The sequence below is a fragment of the Pelobates fuscus genome, chromosome 5, assembly GCF_036172605.1.
Source record: "Pelobates fuscus isolate aPelFus1 chromosome 5, aPelFus1.pri, whole genome shotgun sequence".
Taxonomy (NCBI): domain Eukaryota; kingdom Metazoa; phylum Chordata; class Amphibia; order Anura; family Pelobatidae; genus Pelobates; species Pelobates fuscus.
The window spans coordinates 289878048-289901109 of NC_086321.1; positions in this window are offsets into that span (position 1 = coordinate 289878048).

The following is a 23062-nucleotide window of genomic DNA, read 5'->3' on the forward strand; positions in this document are numbered from 1 at the left end:
TGTAAAGTATAGTACTTTTAAGTAAGGGTGAGTTCTACAGCAGTAAGCAGATACGATTGCAGTCCTTTGAGTTTGAATGAGTATTTTATTTATTTTTCAATTATCTGTGTTAGTATGGTGGAAAATAATAATATTAATACTGTATTGATACCGGAGAAGCTGACGGAAGCCAAGCACAGAGAGATGGACACAGGTTTCTTCAGGAAGGAAGAGATCTTTATTCGATTCACCGACCGGGACTCAGGGGGACTAATGTCACCAAAAACAGCTAAAATCTGAGCCCTGATCGTACAGTGTAGGCACCTTATATAGACATATGGCTCCTCCTATAATCAGTTCCACCTACACGTACTCTTACCCAATCAACAGAATAGAGACTAAATTCCTGTTTGACCACATGGCACAATGGAGGAGGGGAATACTCGTATATCCTGTATTCCTGCACATGCTCCGTACACTACTGATTGTATCGTTGCCACGTGCAACCAACCGACCAATACATCAGCATATGCACGTGCACATACCACGTGGCAATCTCGGCCTACTAAATTTATTTTTACAGAGATTCCACCACATTCCCCCCTTTGATGCCTCTGATATTTCATAATTCCAGATGCATCACTTAATCGGGGTTTGCTTACACCTCAAGTTGCCATAAACCAGACTAGACTTTGCGACTCTCTAGAGATACGAACCCCTCAGCATTCCTCTTCCTGTACGTGTTCTCCTTGATTTAGAGCCATTATCTGTGCAGCAGCCTCTCTCTCTGCTATATTCTCTATAATGCTCTGCACAGACCTAACTACCAAAGGAATCAAACACGACAGGAGGAGGCACAGCATCAAGATTAGCATGACTCCACCTACCAGTGCCTTTAGTCCTCCAAGCTGCTCGTACCAATTACCAAACCAACTACTCAGATTATACCCTTTCCATACTTGAGTAGGCACATGTGCTAGTTTAACCATATGGCTAGTAAGCTCAGCTATTGCTTACCCTTCATCATCTATTTGAAGACAACAATTGCTTAGATTAAACTTCCCACATACACCTCCCTCTACTGCCAATAGGTAATCCAAGGCTAATCTATTCTGGTAGATGGCTGTCCTCATCCTAGTGTTATGCTTTGCTAGGAGATTAAGCGCTTGTGATGTTTCATTGGTAATTATCTCAACCACTGCCTGTAATCTTATGATACGGTTGAACATGTATATTGGGGTTCTGTATCCATTAGTACCATCCTCTGCCCACATAGCTGGCCCATAATAATCTATAATACGCTGGGGAGGCCACTCATTATCTTCCCAGGTACCTATCTCTAGGGGTCCCCTTTTCTTTCTATGATTTACATCATACACTTTAACTCCCAAAGTCTCTCCTGTTTCAATTGGCAACAAGAAGAAGGATGGTTTGAGCATACCTAATACACATGCCCCTTCCCAGTCCTGTGGCTTTCTTACCACAGATCCAGTACAAATTTGCTGGGGATTTCCAACTAGATGTAGCAGATAGGTCAAACCACACATCCTTTAAATTGGTATAAATTGCAAACGGATTAGGTGGTTCTGAGACATTTGAAGCTGACCACCAAGTTGTATATTTTGTACTATCATTATAAGCTTTTTGCCCTAGACAAGTCAATTCTCCTACAGATGTATTAAACATTATTCCTTTCCTTGCTATGCAAACATAACCTATAATGGAGGTCTTTAATCGCCACTCAGATTTACCTCTAACACTCACTTGATAATCAGTTTGAGAAGATATTAACTGTTCAACTGTCTCAGAACCGGAATACATTACCTCCTTTGCTTCCCATGGCCATTGGTCTCCCATATTAGTACCTCCACACACATAGCAGTTGGTTACATTAAGACTACCAGCAATGCTCTCGGCTAGATCTATAAATAAGTTTTTCGCATTATGGGGGATCTTATTTTCCACACTCATCTCCTCATAGAAGGAATGAAAGACCTGATGAGTCTGGGTTGCCACAGTATCGGTCTCTATTCCTATAAATAATATTGTTCCAGGATCCAAACCTGTTCCATATATCTGGAACCCAAATAAGTTCCCAAACCTATCTATGAATCGTTCTGGGTCATTGATAAGTATATGGACTGGGTTACACTCCCTAGACTTACAATATGGCTTGGTAGGCAACTTAGTGACGATCATATCCTTATCTACTGTCTGTCCCCAGGTTGCCCACCCCACACAGGACCAATACGGACAATAATTGTATTCTTTATTTGGGCATTTTGGATCTATATATTTATACTTACTACTGGGGCAAATATACTTATCATTAGACCCATACGTTCTTTCCCATTTAAGATCACCACATACATTCCACGGTTTTCTACCACCTGATATTGGCTTACTTGCATCAAATAGCAAAACACCTGAAGAATGTATGGTTTCTAGTATGGTCTTATATATCAGGGTCCCCTGTGAGTCTCCATTCCGAATAGTCAACCAAATTGTACAGGGTTGATACTCAGGGCTAAAACACTTAGGTTCTCCTGCTCCTAAATGGCATACACTTTAATCTATGCCTAAATATCTACACTTAGATAAATGTCCTTTACACTCATACTGGGAATGCCAAATAAGGGTCTGGGAAATGCGATTGCCGGTTTTCGTAGTCTTAATGCAAACCTCACAGCCTGGTGTGTCGGTACCTCTACCTTCCTGAATAATTAAAAACACACATATACACATTATTAAACACATCACTCCTGACATCTTCTTCCTAACTCTTCGACCGTGCGATGGCACCTCAGCTTCCAGGATGTGAGGGCTGCAGGGAATGGAGTCCTTCTGATCCTCACTTTCCTGCACAGAGATCCCTTCAAGGTACTCTGACTATGTAACGTAGGCAGTTGGTCAGGCTTTATTGTGGCCGTCAAAACACCTACTTGTAGATTCTTGTTGATGTTCCCTTGTAACAAAACTCTTCGCTAAAATCACTTTCAATCCAACTGGGTCACTCTCTTCAACCGGATCTTGCAGGGATTCTCAGGATCTGGTGTAACTTGCCAAGAATCTGCTGCTGCTGGTTTAACCCTGGAGTGATGAATCCACGGAGTCACTTCGGCCACCTTTATAGCTGTTGGGGTAGACAAAAGAACAACATAAGGACCCCTCCACTTTGGCCCCAACGGTACACTGTTCCACTCTTTTATCCAAACTTGGTCTCCTGGATGATAAGAATGGACAGGTGGATAAATATTCACAGGTAACCTATCCTGTACCCATTTCTGTACCTCCTCCATAGTTTTACCCAACTCCACAACCTGCTGCCGGGTAACTCCTTCTCCCAACTGACTCAAATCCCCCCTTAAGTTACTAAGTACGGGAGGTGAACGCCCATACATAATTTCAAAAGGTGAGAGACCCATCCTTCTGGTAGGTGTACTACAAATGTGCAACAGAGCTATTGGCAAAAGAACATTCCACTTGAGTTGAGTTTCTTGACACATTTTTGCCAATTGGCTCTTAATAGTTCTGTTCATCCTTTCCACTTTCCCAGAACTCTGAGGCCTATATGCTGTGTGAAGTTTCCACTTAATACCAAGCATATGAGTCAGTTGTTGTAGGCACTGGTGAACAAAGGCTGGACCATTATCTGATCCTATAGAACATGGTAGTCCATATCGGGGTATTATTTCCCGTAACAGAAATCGCACTACCTCTCCTGCTTTCTCTGTAGGAGTGGGACATGCTTCTACCCATCCTGAGTAGGTGCACACAGCTACTAGTAGGTAACGATGTCCGCCGGATTTAGGCATTACCGTGTAGTCTATTTGGAGATCGGACATAGGGAGCCCTCCCATGTACTGGACTCCCGGTGGTTTCACTGGACCTTGCCTTGCGTTGTTTTTGGCACATAACACACATCTTCGTACAATGGCTTGAGTCAAGTTGGACAATCTTCGTATGTAGAAATGCTTCCTAAGAGATTCTTCCATACTATCTCTCCCGGAATGTGTCCCATTGTGATAATTCTGGCCAATTTCTACAGCTAGCGATGCTGGAATAACTATCCTTCCATCTTCTAACTGATACCAATTATTCTCCAAATATTTTCCAGCTTCAGTCTTTAACCTCTCTTCTTCTTGAGCTGTATAAACTGGAGTCCACTGAGACAGAGGGGTCGGTATGAGAGCAGCTATACACTCCACATATTCCTGTTGTCCCGATTAAGCGGCACGCTTGGCTGCATTATCTGCCATCCGATTTCCTTTCACCACATCACCATCACCTTTCAGATGCGCTCGACAATGTATGATACCAACTTCCTTCGGCTCCCATACGGCTTCCAGTAGTTGTAATATCTCAGCTGCGTACTTGATTTCTTTACCTTCTGAGTTCAGTAGTCCTCTCTCTTTATACAAGGCTCCATGGGCATGAGTGGTTAAAAACGCATACTTCGAGTCCGTATAGATGTTTACCCTCAATCCTTCAGCCAATTGTAATGCTCGTGTGAGTGCGATTAATTCTGCCTTCTGTGCCGATGTTCCTTTTGACAATGGCCGAGCTTCTATCACCTTGTCTATTGTTGTCACTGCGTATCCTGTTGTCACTGCGTAGCAAATCCCTTCTTTCACGTAACTACTGCCATCTGTATAATACTGGACATCGGGGTTCTGGATGGGAAAATCACGAAGGTCCGGTCTGCTTGAGAACACTTCATCCATCACCTCCAGGCAATCATGTTGACTCTCAGTAGGTTGTGGCAAAAGGGTAGCTGGATTCAAGGTATTGACAGTCTCAAGATGCACTCTCGGATTTTCACATAACATGGCTTGATACTTAGTCATACGACTATTGCTAAACCAATGATTGCCTTTATAGTCTAGCAACGTCTGTTCTGCGTGCGGGACTCGCACGTAGAGTTCCTGACCCAGAGTGAGCTTGTCAGCTTTGGCTACCAGCAGGGCGGCGGCAGCTACGGCTCTTAGACAAGGTGGAAGACCACTGGCCACTGCATCCAGTTGTTTAGACATATATGCAACAGGTCGTTGCCATGATCCCAAGTACTGTGTCAGTACTCCCACAGCCATCCTTCTTTGCTCATGTACATATAAGTAGAATGGACGTGTATGATCAGGTAGACCTAATGCTGGGGCGCTCATCAATGCCTTCTTAACATCCTCAAATGCCTTCTGCTGTTCGATGGTCCACAGGAAGGGATCGTGTTCTGTGCCTTTTATGGCTGCATAGAGGGGTTTCGCCAATATCGCATAACTGGGAATCCATATCCTGCAGAAGCCTGCTGCCCCCAAGAACTCTCGCACTTGTCTTCTATTCTTCGGTGTTGGTATTTGGCATACAGCTTCTTTTCTCTCAGGCCCCATTATCCTTTGACCTTCAGAGATATGGAATCCCAGATACTTGACAGTTGGCTGACACAACTGAGCTTTTTTCCTGGACACCTTGTATCCTGCCTTCCAAAGAATGTGCAGTAAATCATATGTTGCTTGCTGACATATCTCTTTTGTAACTGCCGCTATCAGCAAATCATCTACGTACTGTAGTAGTACACATTCTCCTGGGATGGACTTGAAGTCTAGTAAGTCCTGACTTAATGCTGATCCAAATAGGGTAGGTGAATTTTTAAACCCTTGGGGCAATCTTGTCCAAGTCATCTGGCGTTTCGAGCCCGTTAGCGTTTTCCCATTGGAATGCAAAGATACACTGGCTTTCTGTATCAATTCGTAGGCAAAAGAAGGCATCTTTAAGGTCCAAAGCTGTGAAGTAAGTAGCCCCGCCCGGAATTAAGGCAAGCAGGTTATATGGATTGGGCACAACTGGATGTATACTTACTACCGCATCATTGACTGCTCTCAAGTCCTGCACAGGGCGATACTCATCTGTCCCAGGCTTTTGAACAGGCAACAATGGGGTGTTCCAGGGGGAAGTGCAGAATTTTAGGATACCATACCTTATGAACTTATCCAAATATGATTGTATATTCTTCTTGGCCTTTTGTGGGATATGATATTGTCTTAAGCTCACTGGATAAACCCCAAGTTTTAGTTCAATCCGTATAGGTGGGATATTGCGAGCAAGTCCTGGTGGGTTACTCTCTGCCCACACTCCTGGTATATTAAACAAGGATTCATCACTCTTAGGGTTTTGGTTGGTCAACACTGTATAAAGTCGCCACTCTTCTTCCTTCGGTATTGATAATGTCATTATACCTGAGGGTCCATTAAACTTCAAGGATGTCGTTCTGTTATCTGTGCTTGTAACTTCGACAACAAATCTCGTCCTTTAAGTTGGACTGGACATTCAGGCAAATAAAGGAACTGATGTTTTACTACGTGGCCTCCCAGTGTACAGAGTCGACTTTTAAGAACCGGTTTAGCAGCACTCCTCCCAGTTGCTCCTATTACAGTGATGGTTCTTCCTGAAGGAGGAGCTACTAGGTTAGTCACCACAGAATGTTCAGAACCAGTGTCGATCATGAAAGAACTCCTTTTTCCCCCTATTGCTACATCGACCATAGGCTCCGCTCGGCCAAGGGGGATGGAGCCCGGTCGGTATCAATAGTCCTCCATGACAGTGTCAGCCAAACCCACAAAGTCTCTATCTTCTCTTTCTCGGGGTCTCTGCGCTGCTGGGTAAAACCTATCCCCATGAACAATTCCTCTATTATTCCCACCATTTCCTCCAGGGCCTCCTCTTCCTCTCGCTCTGCCTCTATAATTATTACTATATCCTGCCCATGTTCTATCTCTCTCATATTGTTCCCTCTGTGGACACTCACTTCTCCAATGCCCTTCTTCCCTACAGTATGCACATTGGTTCCTACTTAAAGGCTCCCTATTCCACTTATTCTCGCTTTCCTCAGTTCCCCTATACACTTCCTTTTCCCTTCTATCTACACCCGCGATAGCTACTGCTAACATGTCTGCTTTCCTTCTCATCTTTCGTTCTTCTTCCTTTTTCGTCTCTGTCTCCCTATTCATATAAACCTTATTTGCTATCTCCATTAGTTGAGTTATAGACATCCCTACAAACCCTTCTAACTTTTGTAATTTTCTCTTTATATCTCCATAGGCCTGGCTGACAAAGGCAGAGTTAACCATCCGGGAATTCTCAGGAGCCGCTGGATTAAAGGGGTATACAACCGGTATGCCTCCAATAATCGATCATAAAAGGCACTGGGCGACTCATCACATTTCTGCAATACCTCAGCCGTCTTTGACATATTGATCGCCCTTTTCCCTCCGGCTTTCATGCCAGCAATAATGGCGTCCCTGTAAGCTCTTAAATGGGCCATATCTGCGCCATTGACATTCCAATTCAGATCTGCGTTTGGATAATGGGCTGCGGCCCATGCTGCCAGGTTGGCCTGATTTTGAGTACGGGCCACTTCTTCAAGCTCTTTAATTGCCGCCTGATTTATCCAAGTTCTTTCCTCGTTATTGAACAATGCCATAAGTAATTGCTGGCAATCAGCCCAAGTGGGATTATGCGTCTGGATTATAGAGGTAATCAAATCTGTCATGGCTCGAGGTTTATCTGTGCAGGAGGAGTTATGGGTCTTCCAGTTGAATAAGTCAGTAGTGGTAAAGGGAACATAGACAAATACGGGATCAGCATGTTGTAACTGGCCCTCACCGTTAATATGTGTCGGGCCCGGTGTCAGTCGGAGAGGCATTTGATAATGTCGGGGTTGGAGGGTACCGGTCAATTGTCAGGTTAGTATGGGACTTCGTTGAGGAAGGTCAGTTATGGGTTCCGGTCGAGGGGTAGTAAGACGAGGGGAAGGGGACGCTTTTTCTTTACTGAAGGGAAGATCAGTAAGTAGAATATTCTGGGCCGGGCTGGGAGGAGCCTGACCAGGAACCAGAAATGATGCCAAATCTGGATAGGTGGGGTTAATAGGGGTAGGTACCCGAAGGGGAGTGTTTAAAACAAGTGAGCTAGACTCTGAGCTAGAGGGGGGGGTAGGTGGAGACAATGGAGCAAGGGGAGTAGTATTACTAGCAGCACCTCCTCTTCCTCTTCCTGTAGAGGAGGAGTAAGGGGGCGGCATAGGGATCTCTGACTCAGGGGGCGTGTCCAGAATGGGCGTAATCACGGCCTTGGTGGACAAACGAGTTCTGGCCAACATGAGGCTCCTCGTGGCATACCCTGATCCATTTTGGCAAGTCATTTACGGCCCGCTTCCAACAATTGATATACGGAAACTGGCCGTAAATTTCAGGCCTACCCGATACAGCCACGTGTACGCGCTGCACCAGATTAGGATCAAGACTACCACGTGGAGGCAGGCCATTCCCTACTACATAAAGTAGTCAGGCGTGTTGGGGACATCTTTACTCCAAAATCATGTACATAGTATCCCTTTTTAAAGTTCTTTAACATACATTCTATGGGATCAATGATCTTTGAATCCGACGCACCCATACTTAGCAACGGAGCGTCGTCTCCAACAGAAGCAAAACAAACACACTTCCAACAGTCACACTCGTTCCCCTTGGCAACAGCACCACGTGGTACAGTTACTAGGCCAAACGCACACAACAAAACATACAGGGAATTCCCGTACGCACACAGCTGTTACACCAGTCACTAAATAACTATTACTGTACCTTTTGGCGAAACTATACAATCACCCACGTTATAATTCTCAATATTTAAATTACCCATCTATAACACACCCTAGTAACATCGTCTTTACAAACAGTAGTTATAGTATGGTTAGCATTGGTTAAAGTACAGTCTTAAAGTCACAGTTCAGTTAGTAGTGGTTATGATGTTAAACATACAACATAAACGACAGTTATTAGTGGTTATTTACAGTATCAGTAATTATAATACATGGTTATGGTACCGTGCACTATGATACAGTTACACACTATTCACACTCTCGCTAGACTGCAGAGCTCACTCTATCTAGCAAGATATACACTCTACTACAATAATTTTAACACATTTACAGTTTCCCAACTAATTTATTGGCCAGTACCTCGAGGGACTACCTAAAACAATTTACATCCGTTTCGGTTAGCCGTCGCTGCCCAAGCACCACATATAGCAAACTAGAGGGCGGAATTTACACAGAACCCTCTTAGTCTATCTACTCTATCAATAGTCTAGTGGGTTCCAAATTTACACGCCTTCCCACTTAGCCAAGATAGGTTGAGATCTAGCGGACAGAATATACACAGGCTCCGCTTAGTCTCCCGGTCCCTCCGACCTAGCGAACGAAATATACACCCTAGATACGCTAGTCTAGACAAGACACCGGTGTCCGGCTTGGGCTATTTACACAGGACCCAGCCTGACTCCAAACCAAGATTTAACGGGCTGATTACAGGGCGTTTAATTACGAGTGGTGCGCCTTCGCTCCTTCCCTCTACTGAGGGGGCCAATTCCATACACAATACAAACCCCTTATGGGCCTACCGCACAATCGGTATCCAATACCCCTAGTGGGTCCACCGTCTAAAACAGTAGTCGTCTTATCTCCTCGTTCCTGAACCTGAGTTCACACTCATCGACGGGGGCACCCCAGCACTTACTACGTAGAGGCCGATGATCTCCTGGACCAGTGGCGCCGAGACGAACGGATGTCCACGCAAAAGTGCAGGGATGCAGCCGTAGGGAGCGTGGGCAAAGATAGACCGTCTCACGCCTCTGCTCTCAGCTACCGTTGAACGATGAGATTCCCGGCCAATGCACCAAATGATACCGGAGAAACTGACGGATGCCAAGCACAGAGAGATGGACACAGGTTTCTTCAGGAAGGAAGAGATCTTTATTCGATTCACCGACCGGGACTCAGAGGGAATAATGTCACCAAAAACAGCTAAAATCTGAGCCCTGATCTTATAGTGTAGGCACCTTATATAGACATATAGCTCCTCCTATAATCAGTTCCACCTACACGTACTCTTACCCAATCAACAGAATAGAGACTAAATTCCTGTTTGACCACATGGCTTGCCCAGCACAATGGAGGAGGGGAATACTCGTATATCCTGTATTCCTGCACATGCTCTGTACACTACTGATTGTATCGTTGCCACGTGCAACCAACCGACCGATACATCAGCATATGCACGTGCACATACCACATGGCAATCTCGGCCTACTAAATTTATTTTTACCGAGATTCCACCACAGTATATCACATCAATTCTAGACAAGACCTCTTGTGTGAGAAATAATTTCTAAAGGATATAGATGGAGTATTTGTATTTATGAGTGGAATGTCCAACAAGCTGTTTATCAGATTTGGTAAGTAGCCGGAAGCATGGGCAGAAAATTATGAAAGTTTTTGGTGACCCAACAGACTTGCATGCAGTGGCATACTAAGGAAGTGGGGGGGGGGCAGCGGGGGCGGTTCGCCCCAGATACCACTCACTAGGGGGCGCCCGGAGCGCACTTTCACAGGGGCGGCACTTTCACAGAGAACGGAGGACCTGCTGCTGCTGCTGGATGGGAAACGAGCGTGCAGAGTTCTGTGCCCCTCTTCACTGCCCATCTATGCTGTGCCACCGGACCACAAGGAAACGTCTTCTCCCTGGACACAGATAAGAGTGGAGAGGGGGCAGAGGGGGGGCAAACAATACACACTGCTCACCTTCCCAGCACTTATTCCACACAACACACACACTGCATCTGCATACACTATACACACACTGCATACACTATACACACTGCATACATTATTATTATTATTATTATTATTTTATTATTATATAGCGCCAACAAATTCCATAGCGCTGTACATTATACACCCACACACACTGCATACGCTGTACATTATACACACACACACACACACACACTGAATACACCATAAACACACTGCATATACTATACACACACTGCATACACTATACACACACTGCATACATTATACACACACTGCATACACCATACACACACTGAATACACCATACACACACTGCATGCACTATACACACACTGCATACACCGGGATTTCCAAAACAAAGAAAGACACACAGTTCCCCTGGCTCAAAGGTAGCGATTGTTCGCCATGTTCGTGCAAACAATCCTACCGAATAGCGCTCTCCTGGCTTGTCGTGGAAGAACCAGGCATTCGTATGAAATTACTGGTGTTCGCGAGGTTGAGTTTCCAACTTATAGTTCCAGACACGTAACAATCAAGTGCCGGTGCCTGCTTTTGTGCAAGAAGATGGCCGACGTTTTCTCCAGCGCGTTTTGTTCGGCTATACGAATGGTGGCCACACAGAGAGAGCACTTGAGTTGGTGATTTATTTGAAGTTAATGAGCCACGGGGTGGTCGGTGTTCGGTATATCCATAGATCCATCTACTAAACACAGGGAAATTAATGAATAAAAATAGAGTTTTTGTCAGTCACCCTCCCCAAATACTTCCCCGTCCCCACTGTCACCCTTTCCCACACAGTCCATCCACACTGTCACCCTCCCCAAACACTGCCAATCCACACTGTCACCCTGTCCAAATACTGCCCCCTCCCAACTGTCACCCTCCCACACACTGCCCTTCCACACTGTTATCCTCAAATACTGCCCCCTCCCCACTGTCATCCTCCCACACACTACCCATCCACAGTCATCCGTCCCGAATACTGTGCCCCTCCCTACTGTCACCCTCCCACACACTGCCCATCCACACTTTCACCCTGCAAAAGCACTGCCCATCCATACTACCCTCTCCCCATTGTCACCCTGCCCATCCAAACTGTCACTCCCCAAATACTGCCCCCATCCCCACTGTCAGCCTCCCCCACACTGCCCATCCACACTGTCACTCTCTCCAACCACTGCCCCAACACACTGTCAACCCCCACACACACTGAATCACCCCACATACTGTCACCATCCCCAACCACTACCCCCGAACACACTGTCACCCTCCCACACACTGCCCCTCCTCCCAGAATGTCACCTTCCTCCACAGTGTAACCCTTCCCACACACTGCCCCCCTCAAATTGTCACCTTTCCCAATAGTGTCACTGTGAACAACTTGATCAAGCCCCTTCTTATCTGCAGGGAGTGCTGGGAGGAAGTGAGAGCTTGTCACTTCCTACCAGCTGACACAGACCCATCTGCAGCAGAGTTCACAGGCCAGGAGAGGAGCAAGTGCCTAACTTATAACAGCCCCAGCCAGCAAAACCCACCTTCCTGCACCAAAAAGGTAGGAAACTGGACAGAGGTTAAAATTTTAAATTGTGTACTTCTGGTGTCTGTATCTGTGTATCTATATGTGTGTCAGTGTTTGTGTATCTGCATGTGTGTCAGTGTGTGTGTTATGTATCTATATGTGTGTCTGTGTATCTGCATGTGTGACAGTGTGCATATCAGTGTGTCTGGAAATCTGTATGCGTGTCTATCCGCGTGTGAAATCTGTTTGCGAGTATCTGTGTGTCTATCTGCATGCGTCAGTGTTTGTATCTGTTTGTCTGTGTACCTGCATGTGTGTGTCACAATCTCTTACCTTATCCCGTCGCGCCCACATGGAGCAGGATCCAAAGCCGGCTCCTCTCAGCATGTCCTTTGCTGGATGCTGGAATCACGCTCCTTTCTATGACGTGTCCCACGTCATCAATACCGACCCAGAATGTTTTGGGGGCATGGTCTTAAAGCAAAAGATGCTCCCTTATAAAAATTACGCCTTTTGTTTTGCTACTTGCCCTGTTGTGGTTCCTTGTGTTCCCCTTAGTGCTATTTTGGTTCTCCTTGTGATTGTATTGTTATTTCTGTGTTTTGACTCGGCTTTGCTTCAGATTTGATTTCTGGTATCGTTCTCCTGACCTCTGGTATCCTGACTTCTGGCTATTCCTTGACTACTCTTTTCTACCTACGTTAAACCTGACCATTCTAAGGTTCGGTAATACGTGCTTGGGTTTTCTGTGGGTTTACATACGGCGTGTTGGGTTATCACATGACACATTACAATAGGGCCATGGACCCTGCAGGTGTCAACCCACAAGCTTCTGGTTATGACGTGCGGTTTGAAAAGATGGACCACTGCATGGACCAATTTGCGCTTGCTCTGCAAACTTTACAAGCCCGTACGGCACATCTGCAAACCGAGGCGCATAACCCAATACCGGTTGTTGCTCCTTCTAACATGGAGGTTGCTACTGTTAGTACGACTACTCATATGACGTCCCCTTTACGTTATGGCGGTGATCCTAGTGCATGCAGAGGGTTCTTAAACCAGATCAGCATACATTTCGAATTGCAACCTAGAGCCTATTTCACCGACAGGGCTAAAGTGTGTTTTATGATGACTAGGGCATTGGTATGGCCAAACCCTTTATGGGAAAATAACCCCTTGGTTTACAACTATGCCGAGTTTGGAGCTGCATTCAGACGAACCTTTGGTGCCCCAGGAAGACAAGCAAATGCAGCTAAAACTCTTCTTAAGATGAAACAAACGTCTCGCTCTCTTGTAGGGTATGCTCTAGAGTTTTGCACTTATGCTGCAGAAGTGTGATGGAACAACCAGGCATTTTTAGATATTTTTATGAACGATCTCTCAGATACTTTGTTGTATGAGGTGGCAACTAAAGACTTGCCAGAAGATCTAAAGGAACTAATAACGTATCTGTCTCATAGAGACAAGCATCTCAGACATAACAGAGATCGACCAAGAAGAAATCCCGTACGCTTGGCCTTAACGTTCCCAGCATCAGATACAACTACTATAGCCATTCCTGAACTCATGCAGCTAGGACTCACTAGTTTATTCGAAGCTGAAAAATCATATAGAATAAAAGAGGGTTTTATATTGCGGGAAGAAGGGGCAATTACGATTGGCATGTCCCAACTGGCTGGAAAACTCCTGCACCTAAGCCCTCTTGGAGGTGTCCTCTTTTACACCTAGAAAAGAACATATGCTTCTTCTCCCTGTAACCTTAAAGTGGGAGAACAAGACTTTCCATACTAGGGCTGCAGAAAACTTTGTTGATGCTGCTTTTGCTAAGACCTATTCTCTCCCTTTAAGAGTAAAATCCACACCCTTGGCCATAGAGGCCATAGATGGTAGACCACTTAGTGATCCTGTGATCAGAAAATAAACCATGGCCTTTTTGATGATTGTAGGATTACTACACCAATAAATGATAAACCTACAGATATCCTCTCCATTCTTTTCTATTGTTTTAGGATTCCCTTGGCTTGCTAAACACAATCCTGTGATAAAAAAAAATACATACAATGTCGTACGTGAATCACACTTCCAGTAATGTCTAAAAGGAATATGCAAAAAGCAACATAGTATAATACTGTTATAACAATGTAGTAATAGGTGTGGGAGTCTGGTACTCACAAGCCTAGAGCCAAATCACAGCATATGGCTCTCATGGATGTTGCCTTGGGACTCTTTTTACAGGATGTCCCTCTCCTGTTTCCGGGCAGCCTTCAGTCAGGAAATAATCCAAATTCCACACTTCCAATGGTGTCTTTTTCGGAAAATCACTTTTATTGCTCCACAATTTGGAGTAAGATAGAGTAAAATGCAGTAAAATACCACTAAATAATAAAATAAAATAAAATAAAATAAAATATAAGCAATATAAAATAGACTTGCAATTAGTCCTGCCACTGACAATTAAAGTCCAAATGTTCCGCAACGTGCGTTCCACAGCCGACGGCATGCTCATCACTTCCTTGTGCTTGGAACGCAACGTGCGTTTCACAGCCGGCGGCATGTCTGTCACTTCCGGATATTGACGGTCTCCGTTAATTGACGTCACTGGAACGCATGCTGATTCAACCATGCGTTCCACCATCATGTAAAACATTACACACATATTCATTACTCTTCTTTCGCAGATGTAATCAGCTTACTATTATCAATTTTTATACCTTAGAGTGACATCTATCAGATGTTCTTTTCCCCTTTGTAACTATAAAATAATATATTGTATTCTTCCTTTTCCCTTCTTTTTAGGTGTCTAAACTTCTGCAACATAATTCTTTATCGAAAAATATAGTGAGGGGAAAAGGACTTCAGTATTAGCTTAAAATTTAAAGTGATATTGTGCAAGAATATGTGAGTGATATTATAAAGATATATAAATCTAAAATATATTAAAAATATACATGAATTTTAAGAAAAACACCTTTGGTTCAATAAAACTCACACTCTCCCCTTGTATTAAAGGGCTATCAAGGGAACTACCTATTAGAGTAAAATATTTTATATATTATCCTATTTAAAAAAAATGGCAGATCTCAAAGTCTGAATTTAGCCCATGAGGTATAAGGGTATTAAAATTATAAATACATTTCATTTCCTCTGTGCCAATTTTTTTATTAAAATCTCCTCCCCTCCAGTCTCTCTTTACAAGATTAAGTGGGCAAAAAAATAAGTTTTCAGCATTTTTGTTAAGGTGAGTTTTAAAATGATTTGATACGCTGTGGGTCTCTAAACCTTTTTTAATATTTCGTACATGCTCAGAGATTCTTATGTGCAGGCATCTGATGGTCCTGCCTATGTACAGTAAATTACAAGGACATTTCAATACGTGTATAACTCCTTTCGAGAAACACGTTAATTGTTCCTTAATCGTGAATTCCCTATTTATAAAATCTTTTATATTTGTTAGGTGTATTTTTTTACTTTTAGTGGTTCTGCATGCTAGACAGGTCCCACAACCATAAAAACCTTTATTTTGATTTAAAAAATGTTCTATTTTTATGGGGCCTTCACTGCTTCTAACTAGAGTTTTTTTAAGGTTGGTGGCGCCCCTATAAATAATACGAGGTTGAGCTGGCAGTATATGTTTTAAGACGGGATCTTCCTGTAGGATATACCAGTATTTCTTGATAGCCCTGTTTAATTTTTTGTGATTACCGTTAAAATTACATATAAAAGGAATTTCTTGAGTGTGTTTTGATTGTATATTTTTAGGTTTATAGGTTAATAGTTCTTTCCTCGATGCTTCTTTGACTTCTGCCATCGCCCTATCTAATTCTGTTTCTTCGTATCCTTTCTCTTTAAACTGTTCTTTTATCCTTCCTGCTTGCAACATGTAATCATCATCATCGGTACAATTCCGCCTTATCCTCAAAAATTGTCCTTTTGGTGCATTCTTGAGGCATGGTCTATGGTGGCAGCTTGATTTCTCGATATATCCGTTGGCGTCTACTGCCTTAAAAAAATTCTTTGTTTTAATTTGTTTATTTTGTATAAAAATATGGAGGTCTAAAAATTTAATTTCCTTCTGACTTTGAGAGGTCGTCAGGACGATCCCCTAGTCATTTAAAAAAAGTTTGAACATTTCTAAAAGATGTGGGGCTCCATCCCAAATTAAAAAGATGTCGGGGGGGCGGGGCCGGGCCGCCGAGCAGAGCGGTCGCAGGGAAGACCAGCTCCCGCAAACAACGACCCTGTAAGCCTGCCAAACTAGAATTTGCCCACCTAACTTACCCATCACTGCGACCCTCGATGGCAGAAGGCTTCCGGAACCGGGGAGAGGCTTGCTCCCCGAGTTTTAGTCCCCCGGAGGGGAGATCTCAGCTACAACTGGCGGGAACTCTCTTGGCGGTGAGTGGAGTGGACGGCCGCCGCTCCGCTATCCCGCTTTCCGATGCCTGAACGACACGCTACACCAGTGCGGACCCGGCCTCGGTCCCCCCCCCTGTGGGCCGGGGGGGTGATCCCGGCCCTCACCCCAAGGCCGCACTCTGAGACCACGCTGTACCCAGAAGGCCCGAAGCCTGAATCCAAGATGGCGGAGGCAGTGTGTTAAGGAGTCAACTCACTGAGACCGCTGATCCCCGCCGGACAGGCATGCTTAGGGAAAATTCATTGCTTGGGAACGAGGCCTAGTGGGCGTTGTGACGGGGAGAGGCGACCGATCTACAGGACTGACGTGCACTGACCCGAACTAACATGGAGTTCCAGCCTCGCTGCACACCCCTCATCTCCCCATGCCCCTCCAGCAGTCCCAAGAATGCCACGCATGGCCACAGACCCCAAGATGACCTGCCTCAAGAGATGTGGACGGCACCGGCAGTAACCAAAGCAGCGCATAAGTCTATACACCAGTGCCAACCAAGACAGGGGTCTCCTGGGAGGTCTACAGCTGGAAAACCACAAGCGGCAAAGGGCCTAACAAACCACCAAGGTACTACCTCACTGCCTCGTCTGACTACCGGTCCACCGAATTGCGCCATAGTAAGGGGCTGCATTTTGCCCATGGCAGGCATATGCCGAAAATAGTACAAGAGACTTTGCTTTGTCCCCCCCGGGCCTAATTTCCAGCTGAAGCGACATGTTTCTCATTTGATTTACAATTTTATGTGCAAATCCTGTTTTACTTGTATTTTGTAGTGCTCTGGACTCTCCTATCTCTCTCTCTCTCCTAGTGCCCTTTCGGGTGGAGCATGTTTTCTCTTATTATATATATCTTTTCAAAAAAAAAAATGTGCAAAGTAATTTAGATGCCATACAAATGTCTCTATGCGTTTACTACAAAGCTTGCTCTAGCTGTTGTGGCACTGCAAACCTGTTTGTACCTTCCATGCACAACTAAAATAAAGAATTATAAAAAAAAAAAAAAAAAAAAAGATGTCGTCTATGTATCGGCGATAGGACATCTATTCAGTCCACCCCTGGGTGTCGAGACCGTCAATATCCGGAAGTGACAGACATGCCGCCGGCTGTGAAACGCACGTTGCGTTCCAAGCGCAAGGAAGTGATGAGCATGCCGTCGGCTGTGGAACGCACGTTGCGTTCCAAGTGCAAGCCGAAACCCGGAAGTGTAACGAAGGAGGAAGTTAAGAAGACGCCGAAAGAGAGAAGACTCCCATACACCGATTGAAAAAGCCCTTGGCACGGGGCGAAACTCGTTTCGGAACATTTGGACTTTAATTGTCAGTGGCAGGACTAATTGCAAGTCTATTTTATATTGCTTATATTTTATTTTATTTTATTTTATTATTTCGTGGTATTTTACTGCATTTTACTCTATCTTACTCCAAATTGTGGAGCAATAAAAGTGATTTTCCGAAAAAGACACCATTGGAAGTGTGGAATTTGGATTATTTCCTGACTGAAGGCTGTCCGGAAACAGGAGAGGGACATCCTGTAAAAAGAGTCCCAAGGCAACATCCATGAGAGCCATATGCTCTGATTTGGCTCTAGGCTTGTGAGTACCAGACTCCCACACCTATTACTACATTGTTATAACAGTATTATACTATGTTGCTTTTTGCATATTCCTTTTAGACATTACTGGAAGTGTGATTCACCTACGACATTGTGTGTATTTTTTTATTGTATCTTTTGAGTGGTGTAAGGGGTTTCCACTCAGGTGAATGTGACAATCTTTCAGGTTGCCACCACACTTTATTCCACTTCGTTTGTGTATATATTTGTATCTCAGACAATCCCGTGATAGATTGTGAGACTAAGGAAATCAGGAGTTGGAGTGGTCCATGTATGGAGGGTTGAGTTTCTAAAGTCAAACCAGTGTGTCTCATAAATGTTCCTACCATGGAGCCTTTATCCACTGAGGTACCTGAACCGTATAGAGTTGAAATCCGTGTTTGAAAAGAAAGAAGCTGATAAGCTGCCATCACATCGTCCTTACGATTGTGCGACCAATTTACTACCTGGTTGTATGTTAAGGAGAATCTAAGTAAAGGGTTCATAACCAAGTCTTCCTGTCCTGCTATTGCAGGATTCATTTTTGTTTCTGGGGGGCGTGGCCAACTGCCGAGCAACCTGGCAGCTTAGGAAATAGCTCCGGCACCCGGGCTCTCAGAATCCGACGACATCGTCTCCCAGAGCTCTAAAAAGCCTCTTAAAACACAGGATGTCGAACCCCAAAGGGAAGAAGAATGCTCAGAAAAATGAAAAACGAAATTTCTTCAACCACAAAAACGCGAGTAACTCCGAAGTTGAACGCGGCACAAATCAAGATGGCGCCGACGAACAAACGGCGGGAAACATCCCATTCATGGGCCCATCGCAAGAAAGCAAGGAAAACCTGACCAAAACGTACCTAGATGAAGCGATGAATGCCATGGCTGACAAACTCAGAAAAACATGGCAATCCTCCATAGGACAACTCCGCAAGGAGGTCCAGGACATTGGCAACAGAACCACTCATGTGGAAAATAAATTGAGCGAGTATGCCATGGCGCATAACGACATGGCCGATCATGTGGCGACACTGGAACAAAAAATTGAAACAATGGAAGCACGTATGGCTGATGCTGAAGATCGCTCGGGGAGGAATAACCTCAGGCTGAGAGGAGTTCTGGAGAGCATCATGCCGAATGACCTGCAGGCCAATGTTCAGGGCCTTCTGCGGGCGTACGTTTCGGATACCCACAGATATGTTCCTAATAGATCGGGTACACAGGGTGCCCAAGCCACGCAACTTACCTGATTCCACTCCTCGGGACGTCCTATTGAGGGCACATTATTACCATATAAAAGAAGCAGTGCTGAGAGCTAGCAGAAACCGCACAGAACCGCATGAGACCTATGCAACAGTCAAGATATTAGCAGACCTGTCTGCGGCGACCCTCAAACACAGAAGGGACTTCCACCCAGTGACAGAGGAACTGCGTTGTGCTGGAATTAGATACCGTTGGGGTACCCCACCAAGCTGCTAATCACAAAAAACGTGGGCTCAAAATTATCTACACACCGGACGAAGGTACCCGGATACTGAGAGAATGGGGGCTCATTACAGACCCCCCCATAACCCAAGCAAGCCCAACCAGGCGACTGATACAAGAATGGCGCCAAGTCTCGGCACAAACCAAATCCCCATGACTTACCCGATGGACTAGGCCGTCAAGGCCATAACCAGGGACACGTGAGATATTCACATATACTAATATTATGTTTCATAGTTTCTTACTTAAGTTTTAACGATGTTAACCGCTTTGATTAGCATACTATATATCAGATAGCTAAATAATACTATAGATAATCTGATAGATGCTGGCGGGTGGGGTGCCCCTCACATATGATACTCAAGGAGGACTCCGGGAAACAAAGAGGGCCTGTATCATATGCGTACAAGTAGAAAGAGGGGACCCCGGCATGCTAGGGGTAACCATAATGTCTAATGTTAACTGTAATACCTGATGTTATGTACACATACTGATTGCAGTTTAAGGACGCAAAATTGCGCCAGACGATTATGCTGGATGCCAGACTACTATGCACGAGATGTTATTTGTAAATCATATCACGCAAGCACCTACTGCTTTGCTTAGCATGTCAAGTACACTGCAACCATGCCACTCCAATACACTACATAGCTTATGCAAGGTGCACTCACAGCCTATGCCACAAGAACCGCAAAACTGGGGGCGGGGCCTGACAGCCAAGATGGACGGACGTTTCTTTTGAGAGCTCTGGCATAGATAAGCAAAAGTTCAGCATTTACCACCTTTAACCGTGATATTTTAAACCTTGCAAGACGGTGGTCAGGTGCTGGAACAAGAGAGAGCTGGCAGATCCAAGCAGTCAAATTGAGCAGCACTAATCTTGGAGGATGAGACCTGGTGTGGATTGCGGCCTAGTGACCGGGGGAGGCGGCCGATCCCCTGACATGGGGCCCAACCTAGCCAGCAGCATACCTACAGCACTGCTGCCCCCCCCCCTCTGGACCGGCGGGGGATATCCCGGTCCCCACTGGGGAACCATACTCACCTGCAGCAGAGATCTTCCGTCATAAGCCACACACCGCATGGCGATCCTGAGATGGCGATCGTGCCACAAACTCTACAGAACCGGGAAGACTCGGAGATCCAGCGGTGGAGAGAGCGCTTCGAGGCACAATTCAATCAGATCTGCCAGGCGTTTTGGAGGCGCATGCAACGCAGACCCCCTATCCCAGCTCTGCCTGCTGAGAGGGAGGAGGTGCTTGCTCCCTTTTCCGGCTCTGGACAGGAGCCTTATCGGAAGGTGCGCTCACCTCGCCTGGGGGCGAAGCTCCGTGACAGGAGACCTACCTCCACTAAGAGTGGCCGAACCGCGGCCCACCAGGGTGGTCCTGCAAACCACAGCAGCCTGCCTACCTATTCTCGGCGTCGCCCCAGAAGAATACAGCAGAGGGGATGGCTCAAACGGCAGTCACTGAGATCCCACAACGACTCGCAGCAGATGGGTTGCGACCCGCTCCTGCGGGGGAGCAATACATCTCTCCGTTCCCGGCGCAGCCTGCCGGAAGCCGGCATCTGCACACCGGACCACGGGAGGAGCAAGATTGAGGTGCTGAGTCTACCAGCCCCACCTACCGCGGCAATCAACCGCACGATGCAGCGCCTGGAACATAGGCCCGGTCGGAGGAACCCATTCCTGCACCTATCTCGGGACTCTAAAATCCCCTCGCGGGGTATTGGCTGAGGCAGAAACAGCTTTGAGGCACTTAACACCCCGGACTGAGCTGTGTCCTCTTGTTAAACATGGACACTGCAAGTCAGGGGGCAGTAATGTATAAGCTAATGTGGGGTGGGGGATTATCGTCTAAATGTCGAGGGTGGCCTCTTGAGAAGTTGTATGTGCCACACTTAGTGCAAAGGGTAAGCGACTTACTGTACCACACATCTCTCCCAATCCCCTTTCCTAACCCTGCACAAAAACATAATAAACGCGCTGCTTAGCTCACACTCTTTACTTGCCCACAAATTAAATCTCTTATACTCAAGATGGCAATGTAGCTATAGTTACTTAAAAGGGCTTTCTAAGAAATCGAATCCAGCATGGTCGTATGGTTCACCAGGAGCAGTCAGGCGGTTTCCCCCCCCCCAAAAAAAACTGTGTAATTATGAGAGCCCAATGGCCACACTACTAGAGACGCTATCTAGGCGTCCATCCCCCATGGCACAATGCCACAGTGCCAAGACCCACGTTTGGGTCAACTTGTATACTTTGTTTTCTATCCCCCCTCTTCCCCACTCCTCCTGAACCTCTTACTCCCCGGCACAAAAATGTAGTCGTGCAGGCGCCGACTATGAGGCACATCAAGCGGCCCCTGTTCACACCACAATCTCATATAGACTTTGCAGAACCACAAACGAGCACCACTTATCACACACCCATCACGTGAAAATATACTCACACAACTGCAGGGGACTGAACACCCCCCATAAAAGGCGTATGGTACTAGAGGAAGCCAAACAGAATCGGGCGGACATTATATGTCTACAAGAAACCCACTTTGTTAACTCCCAGAGTGCCCAACTTTGGTGCACAACACTATCCCCACCAATACCACGCAACACACTCCTCCAAATCAAGTGGGGCCTCCATCCTTCTACACTCATCTTTACCGGTTGAAACACTACACACTATAAAAGATAAGCAAGGTAGATTTGTGATGCTGCAATGCCTCATAAACAACTCACCATATACTATAGCCAATTTCTATGCTCCTAATGTACACCAATTAATTTTTTTACACAAGATGCTCTCCACACTCCCAACCTGCCAAACTGCCTCAGTCATACTATGCGGAGACCTCAACCACCCCCTCGACCCACACATGGACACTACACTAAAGACCACGACACCAAGACACAAAGCAATCAAAACACAAAGCAAGGCAATAAACAAACTGTTAGGAGAATATGGCCTATATGACCCCTGGAGAGCATTCCACCCAAGTGAGAAATCGTTCTCTTTCTATTCAGCAGTACACAAATCATATTCAAGGATCGATTTCATTCTCCTAACAGGCCCATTACTCCCTAAGGTAACAAACAGCGAGATCAGGGACATAACATGGTCAGACCATGCTCCGACCATAATAGAGCTGACTGAGGAATACCAACACAGAGGGAGACCGCCGTGGCGGCTAAATGACTCACTTTTATGTGACCAAACATTTTCTACAACATTATCAGAAGCCCTGCAATTGTACTTCCAAATTAACGACACCCCAGATGTACACCCGACCACTGTGTGGCAAGCTCATAAGGCGGTCATCAGAGGACTTATCATTAGTCGAGCCTCCTACCTAAAAAACAAAGCACAACAAGAACACTTACACCTGCTGCGCACCTTATGAGATACGACGGCGGCAAACATAGCAAACCCAT